Raw genomic sequence first — 12,202 nt, forward strand, 5'->3', positions numbered from 1 at the left:
AGGCTTACAGAACAAAATAGTTTCTCATTTAACAGTTACTACAAATGTTGCCCTATGACAATGGTTAACAATCTCACAACACATCAACAATAAAAGATTGTTTCTTTTTGTGTTTAAACTTTTTCATGAGTTTTATTTCACTCAGCATAATGCCCTCCAGATTCATCAATATGGATGAATTTTATAGAGAGTAAATCACTATCAAAGTATGTGAAGAAAAGAAATTTGAGATTAAGGTAACTCTACATTGTGAACTCCCAGAAAAATTGGGAAATAGTTTTAAATTAAGTGTCATATTGTCATAACAAGATATTTAGGGAAAAACCCAAACCAAACCAAATCCATTGCCATTGAGTTTTTTCCAACCCATAGGGTTTCCAAGGAGTGGCTGGTAGATTCGAACTGCCACCCTTTTGGTTAGCAACTGTAGCTCTTAACCACCACACTGCCAGGGCTCTATATTTAGGGAGATGAGCCCTAAATTGTTTCTCCTACTTACTCTTTAAATTTTAGATAATGCCTTAGAGATACTTCTAATAGCTAACATAGATGCTATTTGCCAGGCACTGTTCTATGCTCTTTAAATATTTTTAATTTATTGAATCCTTATAACAGCCCTATAAGATAGGTAGTATTATCCCCCATTTAAAACATAGGGAAACAGAGTCACAGATATGTTAAAGTTACTGCCCAAGGTTGTACAGCTAGAAATTATAGAGCCCAGATTCAAACTCTGGCAGCCTGACTCTAGAGCTCATTATCTTAAACAATTTGGTGCCCCTCAGCCAAAGCTCCTTTTCCAAGTCTTTCTCCCTTTTACACCTACCTAAAACTTGGAAATTCAATTATTTCACCTCCTACTTAGAATTCCCCATCCTTGATAGCATCTTTGGTTCTAGTGGCTTCAGCTTTAGCATTTTAGTGATAAGGTTGAGATGAAGAACCCTGGAAGTTATAAAAGCCTCCTTCCTTGATCCCTGGATATCCTTGACCCTGATGTTTCAAGCAGGTGTACAGTTTCTCCCACTCACTCGTTTTCCCCTATCAGCCTTAATCTGGATTTAAAGCTGGCAAAATAAGGACAAATAATGCAACCCAATGTTGGTGAAGCTTTTTGAAAATAAATACGCCAATTCAATACTGGAGCAAGGTAAACATTCCTAGGGAGTATAATCTGGCAACGTATTTATAGCCTGAGAAAGTTTTCCCAAAAAAGAGAAAAAGCCATATACAAAGTCACGTGTAGAAATAACCTAAACACCAAAAGGTAGTGTGCTAGCTATTCAATGTGGTCATAATATCTATGCAATTTTGTTAAATTTTTAAAGGAAATGAGTTCACTATAACTAAGTAAAACTACATGAATGTTCAGTCCATTAAAAATACTGATTATGAATTACACGCAGGTCATAGTGCTAGATGCTGAAAATATAAAAATGAATAAGCCATAATCTCTGCCCATCAAGGAGCTCAGTCTAGTAGAGGAAGTAAACATCTATAAATACCTACGCACATCTAAAATACCTATGTAGAGAATTATATGTGTATATATTGAAACAAACATGATCATTTAATATTGTTTTATAATTTGCTTCTTTCACTTAACGTGTTATAAAAATTGCATCATGCCAATATAGATCTATATCGGTTTAGTTTTTGTGTAGTTTTGCATTGCACAAAGGAGTCCAGGCCGCAGGGGCTGAAATCAAGCACATGCTCAGCTCAGCTCAGCTTAGCAGCTCATGCCTTCACAGAGCTGTGTCCACCCAGAAGGAGCTCTGTCTTCTAATTCACACTGCACTAGCCTGCATGGGCTACATTATGGTAGGACACCCTTGTGCAATGCAAAGCTATCATCATATGTAGCTGTCTTTGCTGCAGAAGTAGAACGAAAGCCAAGGTTAAGGTAAGACCAGGCAGGGTCAGAGCTGAGACCAATGACATTCAGATATTCAAAATGGGCTGGACTGATGCAGGAAGTTACTGAACATTTTTCTGGTAGCATCTGTGATGAAGGGTCATCTAGAACAGCATTTCTCAAATTTTTGTGGTGAAGGAACTGTTTTTTATTTCCAATCTGTCACAGACAGATATATTTTTTTAAACAACAATAAAAGCCAATTACTATGAAAATGAATTTTTTAAGATATAAAAGATAATAGCCCAATTTTTTAAATAGAGATTCAGCAGACAAAGTTACACTGCCAAAGAGTTACAAAAATTCTAAATGCTTACCCTCAGCTTCTGTACTTATCTCATTGTAAACTGACCACAGTTTGAGATCAGTACTGGCCAACAGACCACATTTGGTAGCACTGATCTAGAGCTTTATGCACTTCATAAGGTAGAAGCTGGGAAACTGGCCGGTGGGAAACAGGAGAGACATGACATGAGGGCATTTTCCTGGCTTGCTCTGTGGAGGCCATGCCACCTCGATGAAAGAATAGGGATTCAAATGGCACTTGTGGCCAGATGCTACCACCACTAACCACAGCTCACTCATTTGTTCATTAGATTGTTCTTTCAAAAAGCATTTTATGCAAATACTAGCTGTCCTAAGGAGATGAACTCTATCTACTAAGGTAGACTAATTCTGGATAATTATTAGAAGTTTTTGTTAGGCATTTACAAAACAGGATATTAAAATACATATAAAAAAGAAAAAGAATAAAATATGTATGAAATAAGGACTTGTCACAATACTCACTTCCTAGAAGAACAAAGAATTCTTAGTTTCTTAGAGCTGAAAAGTAGATCATCCCATTTCAAATAATCATTATCATTGTTACTATTCTGGGGCAAGATTTGTCAAAGACATTATAGAACCCAACTGAAGCAGTTGCTTCACAATCTGACCTTTCTTGCACAAGTTAGTCTCTAATCTAGTAACTGACTGTTCTACGACCTGAAAGAAAAGTTGTTAAATTTTTTCTTACCAAATTATCAGACCTTAACGTTGTAGATTCTCCTTTCAAAAACACTGCATTGTCCCATAGTGCCCGGGTCTTAAAAGCTTGCAAGCAGCCATCCAAAGTACAGCAATTGGTCTCTATTCTCCTGGAGCAACAGAGGAAGGAGAGTCAGGAATTGGAAGGAGGAAATGGAATGTGTGACTAATTGCCTCCATGAACAAGTGCTCCTTTTGCCATGAGACCAGAAGAACTGGATGGTGACTGGCTATCATTACTGAACGTTTTTTGTCCAGGATTCAATAGAAGAATCCTGATCAAAAGGGGGAAAATGTAGAGCAGAATTTTAAATTCTCATGGAATTCAGGCTTTCTGGTTCCATGGAGGCTGGACGAACTCCTGAAACTACTACCCTGAGATTGTCTTTAAATCTTAAACCACAAATATCCCCCGATGTGTTTTAAAACCAAACAATAGTTTACCTTAACTAGTAAAGAATGTCTGCCTTGAGCATTGTGCTCTTTTAAGAACTATCTATATGGGATCAAAAGGATCCCTGGTAGCGCAATGGTTAAACACTCATCTGTTAACCGAAAGTTTGGCAGTTGGAACCCTCCAGCAGTTCCGTGGGAGAAAAGACCCAGCAATCTGCTTCTGTAAAGATTACAGCCTAGAAAATGCTGTGGGGAAGTTCTACTCTGTCACATTGGGTTGCTGTGAGTCGGAATCAACAGCACCTAACAACAGCAACATATAGGATCAAATTGACAACAGCAACTCGAATTAGATAGGAAACTTAGGAGGTGGTGAGTTGATGTTAATGGAAGAGGAACAACTTGGAAAAGGAGGGTGAAAGTGGTTGCACAATTTGAAGAATGTAATCAATGTCATTGAATTATACATGTAGAAATTGTTGACTTGGTGTATGTTCTGCTGTGTATATTCTCAATAACAACAACAAAAATAAATTATAAATTTTTGAAAAAAATCTAAGGGTGGCAAAAACATGACAAAATCTTGCACGTAAATATAGCAGAAAATATTTGTAAACTTAGGGTAAGGAAAAAATCTTTTTAAATAAGCCGTAACACCTAAAAGCATAATTTAAAAAAACAGAAAAATGGACTGCATTAAAATTTAAAACCCATATATATCAAGATAATTGACAATAAAAATATTGCACTAAATATATGACAAGGATTTAATATTAGGATTTTATAACAAACTGTATGAGTCCTAAGAAAAGTACAAACAACTAAATAGGCAAAGGGTCCAAACAGAAATTCATAAGAATAATGCAAATGGTCAAAACATATTTGGAAAGATGCCCACTAATAATTAGTGAAATATGAAATGAAATCAAAGCATTGATTTTTGCCCAGAATGTTTGCAAAAGAATAGGGATTGATGATATACAGTGCTGGGGAGGCTATCAGGCATCCTCGGCATCCTCAACCACTCCTGTGGAGTGTGGAGTGGAACAACTTTTGGATATAGATTTGGAAACAGCTTTTAAGTTACGTAAGTAAATTATATTACTTAAAAAAAAAACTGCATCATCACTAAATGGCACTGTCTATTTGTGATGTGTTGCTTGTTGTGGGGTCTTATTATAAAAAAGCTGTCAAATGTTATTAAACAAAAGGAAGCTTCCTTTGTTTCCACTCTAAAGACGGAGTGAGGCAATGGAACCGGAGACTTCTACTTTTTTAATTATTTGAGACAACTCGTGAAGAAAGTCGTAACTGCAAAAAGTTCAGTGTCAGAATTCATTAAATCACTTCTTTACATTTTTTTCAAAGTATATACTTGTGAATTATCTTTTTTTATATAATTTTATTTATTTTGTTGTTGTTGTTGAGAATAGACAGAGCCAAACATACACCAATTCAACAATTTCTACATGCACCATTTGGTGACACTGATTACACTCTTTGAGTTGTGCAACCATTCTCAGCCTCCTTTTCTGAGTTGTTTCTCCCCCTGTTAGCAAAAACTCACTGCCCTCTAAGGTTCCTATCTAATCTTTGGAGTTGCTGTTGTCAGCTTGATCCCATAGAGATAGTTCTTAAAAGAGCATTATTCTCAAGGCAGACATTTTTTTACTAGTTAAGCTAAGCTACTGTTTGGTTTAAAGAAGACTTCAGGGGATATTTTTGGTTTAAGTTTTAAAGATTATCTCAGGGCAACTGTTCCTCATTTCACTCAATTACAAGCCAAAATCCTTACAATAGCCTCTAAGGCCCCACATGATCTACATGATTTACAGTCTAGGAAACCCTCTGGGGCAGTTCTACTCTGTCCTATAGGGTCACTGTGAGTCAGAATCATCTCAATGGCAATGGTTTCTTTTTTTTTTTAAATTGCACTGGATGGCACACAACAACAACCATATGAATCAGCCTTTCCATTCTTAGATATTTACCCAAGAGAAATGAAAGCACATATACATGCAAAGACGTGTACACGAATGTTCATACCATTTTTATTTATAATAGTTCAAAATAGGAAACAACTCAATTGTACAGCAATAGGTAAATGAATAAACAGATTGTGATATATCCGCATAATAGAATGCTACTCAGTAATAAAAAGGCCTAAACTGAAGTGAGGGTAGGGTGAAGGAGGTTAAGTTACAAGAAGGCAACACGAGCAATCCTTCTGGTGCAATTTATTGTATGTCAGTTGTTCCTCAATAAAGCTGTTTAAAAAACTGAAAGTTAATATATCTCCACCAAGAAAACAGAATTTTCAATCACGGTTTCACCACACTGGCCATCTTCCTTCCATGAAAGAATGAGTTTCACTGTAGGATTTAAATTTTTATCAGGACTGCATGGATCAATTCAGAATTTTTAAAAAGTACAAGCTGTCATGTCAGTGTTAGTTAGTTATACAAGAAAGCACAAAAACCCTGCAGCCAATGAGTGAGGTTAGCCACCACCTGAACCTGTCTGGACAAAGTGTGTATTATACCAAGTGAAACTGCCTTAGGCGTTTTTTGAAAGCTTATCTGGAGAGTTTTGATAACTGAGGAGTTTTTCCCACGTTAGCCAAAGGCAAAAATATTTCAACTCCCTTATTGTCACAAACACCAAAGTTTTGTTGGTTCCCCTCCACCACACTCACTTTTTTTCCTAAAATATGAATTCTGGTAAAAGTTACAACTTAGAGAATACGCACTAGAACACATTTAAAAACTTGTGGGATTCTCTTAATAAAACCTCTGTTTATTATTAGGTTTCTGCTTGCTATTTTAAAAATGCATTTTATCTTTTTAATGAGTAATACTTGTGCATAATGTAAAATTCAACTGGTTTAAAAGGGTGTAGCATGAAAAGTCCCTCTCCTACCCCTAATCTGCACCTACCCAATTCCACTCCCCAGAGGCATGTAGTTTAGCCAGTTTCTCGCATGAACTGCTAGAACCATGCATAGACAAGCAAATATGTGTGCATGTGTATAGACAGACGTCTTAGTACACAGCATACAGTCTTACTACCTGTTTTTTAAAAGATAGTTTTAAAAACAGATAATACATTCATGTGTTAAAATTCAATAGGCATAATACTGAAGTCTCCCTTCTGTACATGCTCCCACATTATTCTTGTTCTTTTCCAAAACAACCAGTATTACCAGTTTCGTGTATTTCCTTCTAGATCTAGTGTATGCATATATAATCTGCTTTCTACTAATAACACAATCTTGCTCCATAAGTGCACGGACTTTGTCTGTTTGGTTCACTGTTTCTTCCCCAGCACCTAACAATTTCTGGCACATAGCAGGTGCTCAATAAATATTTTTGGAATGAAATAATATAAACACAGACATTATCATTACCTCTCCAATTGCTCTTATTCCCATTTTCAAATATATCTAGCAAGTCTGAATGATCCTCCCATGGGAATTTTTCTCAGCTTCATCCTTCTTTTTTTCTGTGATCACAGTCCAAGTTTAGGGTCTAATGACTGTATGCCTTAGACTGCTACAAATTTTTTTTTGAGTAATACTTCTACATAATAAAGGAATCTCTCAGCTCTCCTAAAGGAACCTCCCAGCTATCTCACATATAAACAAAGAGCTCTACAGAAAGAGAGGTCTTATTTTATAATGGAACACCAAACTTAGAGTCAGATTGCCTGAGATCATATGCAGGTCTGCCATTTAGAAGCAATGGTGCCTTGGGGAAGCAAATTAACAACTCTGTCTCTGTGCCTCAGTTTCCTTGCCTATGCAATAGAGATAATAGTACCTCCTTCATAGAGTTGTTGAAAGATTAAATGAGCTCATATGTAAAGCACTTACATATATGCACCTGCCATATATGTGTTTAATAAATGTTAGCTATTATTATCATAGCAAGAATCACCTTTCTCAAGCATTGTTTTGAATACATCGTAAGTCCCTTTTTATACACTTTTAAAGGCTCTCAGAAGCTCCTCATAGCAACTGTAAATTATTTACACTGACCTTAAGGCCCTATATAGGAGCCCTGGTGGTGCAGTGGTTAAGAGCTCAGCTGCTAACCAAAAGGTCAGCAGTTCGAATCCACCGGCTGCTCCCTGGAAACCTTATGGGGCAGTTCTACTCTGTCCTATAGGGTCAGAATCAACTGGAGGACAATGAGTAAAGTCCTTTATCAATTTCTCTCCTCTTCCTCGTCCTTACTCAATCAGTTTCTTAACCTGCTATGGAGTGTGAACTTCACTCCAGCAACCTAGTCTGAGGGTCACCCACATTCACCCCAAAACTTTACTTAACATACCCCTCTTTCCTAGTACTTCTTTTCATCTTGCCTTTTCTTCCTTCTTTCCTTCCTTCCTCCTTGTCTCCTTCCATCTCTCCCTTCCTCTGGCCTTCTTTGACTAGTTCTGGCTCTGAGTATAGAGATACAATTGTTTATACATGATATATTACATTTGTATTTCTATGGTAGACATTCTTACATATTTCCAATTATGTGTGTCCAGATTTTCCCATTAAATTATAATGTCCTCTAAATCTGCTTGTCTGTTCTTTTGTTACTCTTTGTACAATATGTTCACAATTAACTCATAGAAAAACATTTTAATTTTCTTTCTTCTTCTTCTTTTTTAAACTTTGTATCCTCCTCCAAATCCTCTGGCTTCCAGGAAAACGAAGACAGTAAACTGCAGAGGGCTATGCCCTGGGTAAGACCTCCGACAGGCTACAAGGAGTTTGGAAGGGAGGCCTGTACCAAGGAACACAGGAGCAAAGCTGCCACTCTCAGAGCACTTTCCTCCTAGAAGACATGTACCAGTAACTGAAGTATTTTCAGGGTTGCTATAAGCAACTAGGGAGCCCTGGTGGCACAGTAGTTAAGAGCTTGGCTGCTAACCACTCCTTGCTTCCAGCTGCTCCTTGGAAACCCTAATGGGGCAGTTCTACTCTGTCCCATAGGGTCGCTAGGAGTCAGAATCGACTCCACAGCAACGGGTTTATAAACAACTGGTTTGAACCCTTAACAATAAATCACTTATTATGATCACTATGATCATCATCAAATATTTGTTTAGCACCTTTGTTGTGAAGGCACCATGCTTACAGGATACAAGGAGATATTGAATGCTTCTTCCCTGTGATGAACTAAAAATCTAATGTGATGATATAGTCCCCACACAAAATGCTAAGCCACCTGAGTTGTATAAAAAATAAGAGGAAGCCAATAATTAAGGGCTGTAACAACCAACTAGTGCTTCATAGAGGAGGATAGACCTGTTCTGACCTCGGAAGAGTCAAACATATAAAACATTTAATAAGCAGAAGGAAAACAAACATTTTAGGTGCAGGATACTGTATGAATATTATTCTCTTTGATGTGAAATGCCATTTAAAAACTAGGTCTCACTATTATTTTATAGACAAAGAGATCATTCAAATGACATTTATTGAGCGTCTACCACCTGCAAAGCACTATGCAAGGTAGAATGGGATATAGACATGAGTAGGGTTTGATTCCTGCCGTCCAAGAGATTACAATATAATGGAGACTACCAACATGTAAATACCTAATTAATACCTTGCAGAATGAAGGAACCTCAGAGAGCTGGAACCTCAAGACTGGAACAAAGGTTTTCTGACTGCCATACTGTTGTGCAGTCTATCTCTTGTTGTTGCTGATAGGTGCCATGGAGACAATTGACTCATAGCGACCCCATGTGACAGAGTAGAACTGCCCCATAGGATTTTCTAGGTTGTAATCTTTATGGGAGCAGATCGCCAGGTCTTTCATCTGCAGAGCCACTGAGTGGGTTCTAACAGCCAACTTTTGGGTTCTCAGCAGAGCGCTTAACCGTTGTCCTACCAGAGCTCCTAGAACACAGCAAATGACAAATTCTGGCAAAATGTTATAGCTATGCATGATATCAGTTGAGTGGCTGGTACAATGCTACTACATAAGGCCCACTGATTTGCATCACTGAAGGATGATGCCGTGTGTTAGTCTGTCAGCATCCTTACCATTATTCCCATTATAACTGGTTTTTATCAATTCTGTAAGGCCTTTTTCTCCTGAAGAAGCATTAAGCAAGCTGTGTGGAAGGGACCTCAGTATTATCCATTTCAGTGTTCTCATTTTGTAAATGAGGCAACTGAGATGTGTTAAGGAACTTGCTTGAGGCCATGAAGTTTTGTCTTTCATTAATTTCTTTAATGAGAAAGGCACTTATATTTTAAGTGGCTTTTGTCTTTTTAGACATTTCTTAAACTTCCTATTTCATGACTAATCCAGGATGAGACATCTGTTAACACTGATATAATTAAATGCTCTAAGAAACTTCTGCTGCCCATCCCCACATCCCCATTAGTAATACAATAATTTCCATGCCAGTTAAAAAAGAACCTTTGTTATTTCTCCCAGGACAACATTAACACTGTTGAACACAATAATACATAAGAAATTTAAAATTACTTTTTCTTAGTATTTATATATTTTTTCCAAGCTTCAATTTTAAATGACACTCAATTGGATTCAGTAATATACTTCTGAACAGAGATAAACGTGGTTTTAATTTAGGAACATCAGGAGAACTAAGTTGCTTTTTTCCCTCCAGTCAATCCTTCTTTGCCCCTACATACTGAGGTTTTATCTGCAAACTAGATTTTGTTCAAATTCATCAAGTATACATCACATTCCTACTTGATGCATTGAGTCATGTTTTACAGTGCAGGACCCAAAAATAAGTAAGACATGGTCCCATACTCTCAAATTGCTTATCAGATAGTGGGCAGACAGACATATACAACAAGTTCCATGAAAAATAAATAGATTGTTAACTTAGCATAATGTGAATAAAATATCTTTTCTTCCTCCTAAAGTTTGTCTAAAGTTATCACTGGAGTAAGAAAAGTCACTGGTGACGCCCATTTGGGTTCCTACTTCAAGGGAATGACTACCCTCTCTCTCCCTTAATAAACTATGTGATGAATAATATAGGAGTTCTGTGGCACTGAAGCATACGATACCCTCCTTAAAAAAAAACAAACCACAGTGTGTGAGTTGACACCTGAAAAAATAAAGTAAAAAACAGCATGATGAAATCCAGTTAAGATGATACTTAGTGGTGTTCATTGCTTAAAGATGTCATTTTAAACCAAGAATGAGGTGAGACAAAATAAGAGGAAGATCCAATGACTACTACTTCATCAAAATTTTTTTTTTCTTTTAATACTGGAAACTTTTTGTTTAATGTTGGGCGCTGTCATCGTTAACTAGTTGCTCTATTGCATCACTCAAAGTATGAATAGAAACATTACCTTTATAGAAAAAATCTCAGCCTCATAACTCATAGTGCAATCTAATCAAATTGCATCATTAGCTTTTTTGTTTATTTCCACATTCATGAGTACATAAGATTATCACACACCAGGGGTGCTTGATAAAATATTAACTAACACTATATTTCTACAGCAGGCAGTAAAGTTAGATGGGATTTTTTTTTTTTCTTAACTACTAGTCTTTTGACTTGGAGCCCTGGTGGCCCAGTGGTTAAGAGCTACACTGCTAACCAAAAGGTAGGCAGTTCACCAGCCGCTCTTTGAAAACCTTTTGGGGCAGTTCTGTTCTATCCTACAGAGTTGCTATGAGTTGGAATTGACTCAATGGCAATGGGTTTGGTTTGTTTTTTAGTTTTTTGACTCAGAATCGACTCAACGGCAATGGATCTGGTTTAGTTTTCAGTCTTTTGACTATCAGCATGACAAAAATAAAGTGCATTTTACTTGTGTTCACACAAGTAATATAAAATACATTTCTTCCGCCCTTAATTAACCGAAGCCACATTGGCACCAGGAAGACAGCAGTAACCTTACAATATTAGACACTACTACAGTGAAACCTGTGAGAGTCAGAACTCAACAGGGCTGCCTTGTTTTTCCAGGTTTTGCAAGTTTTCCGCCTTTGACAGGGTGCAGTCTTACCACTTTTCTATCACTCGTTTTAGTGGGAAATATTTGAGATTTCCTTCTCTGATAGGTTTCCACCTTACACAGGTTCTGGCTTTCACAGATGTTACTGTAATAGAAAGAAAGGCTTGTCAATCTGCTTCTGAAAACAAGCCAATGAAAATGCAATGCATCATAACAGTCCAATCCACAACCGGTCATGAAGATGGCACAGGACAGGGCAGCGCTTCCTTCTGTTGTGCATGGGGTTGCCATGAGTTAGGGCTGACTAGGTGGCAGCTAACAACAACAATAAAATAATAGTCATGATCTATTCATCTGGCAAGTGGTTAGTTTCCCATTGGGGGACACGGACAGACGAGATTATAGTCTTGGTCATCTAGTGCTGCTATAACAGAAATACCACAAGTGGATGGCTTTAACAAAGAGAAATTCATTCTCTCACAGTCTAGGAGGCTAGAGGTCTGAATTCAGGGTGCCAGCTCCAGGGGAAGGCTTTCTCTTTCTGTCAGCTCTGGAGGAAGGTCTTTGTCATCCATCTTCCCCTGGTCTAGGAGCTTTTCAGCGCAGGGACCCTGAGTCCAAAGGCCACATGCTTCTGCTCTTCTTTCTTAGTGGTATGAGGTCCACATGTCTCTCTGCTTGCTTCTCTCTTTTATATCTCAAAAGAGATTGGCTCAAGACACAATCCCATCTTGTAGGTTGAGTCCTGCCTCATTAACATAACTGCCGCTAATCCCATCTTATCAACATCATAGAGATAGGATTTACAACACATAGGAAAATCACATCAGATGGTGGACAATCACACAATACTGGGAATTATGGCCTAGCCAAATTGATACATATATTTTTGGGGGTCACAATTC

General features: G+C 37.5%; 1 long non-coding RNA gene across 1 annotated transcript in view; it reads right to left on the bottom strand.

The window, feature by feature from the left end:
* LOC111819739 (uncharacterized) overlaps positions 1 to 12,202 on the bottom strand; it is a 46,472-nt gene that overhangs the window by 10,698 nt on the left and 23,572 nt on the right. Inside the window, exon 2 of the long non-coding RNA XR_002823317.1 lies at positions 2,937 to 3,057. This is a non-coding gene — a long non-coding RNA (uncharacterized LOC111819739). The remainder of the gene's footprint in view (positions 1 to 2,936; positions 3,058 to 12,202) is intronic.

The sequence above is a fragment of the Trichechus manatus genome, unplaced genomic scaffold (assembly GCF_000243295.1).
Source record: "Trichechus manatus latirostris isolate Lorelei unplaced genomic scaffold, TriManLat1.0 scaffold00017, whole genome shotgun sequence".
Lineage (NCBI taxonomy): Eukaryota > Metazoa > Chordata > Mammalia > Sirenia > Trichechidae > Trichechus > Trichechus manatus.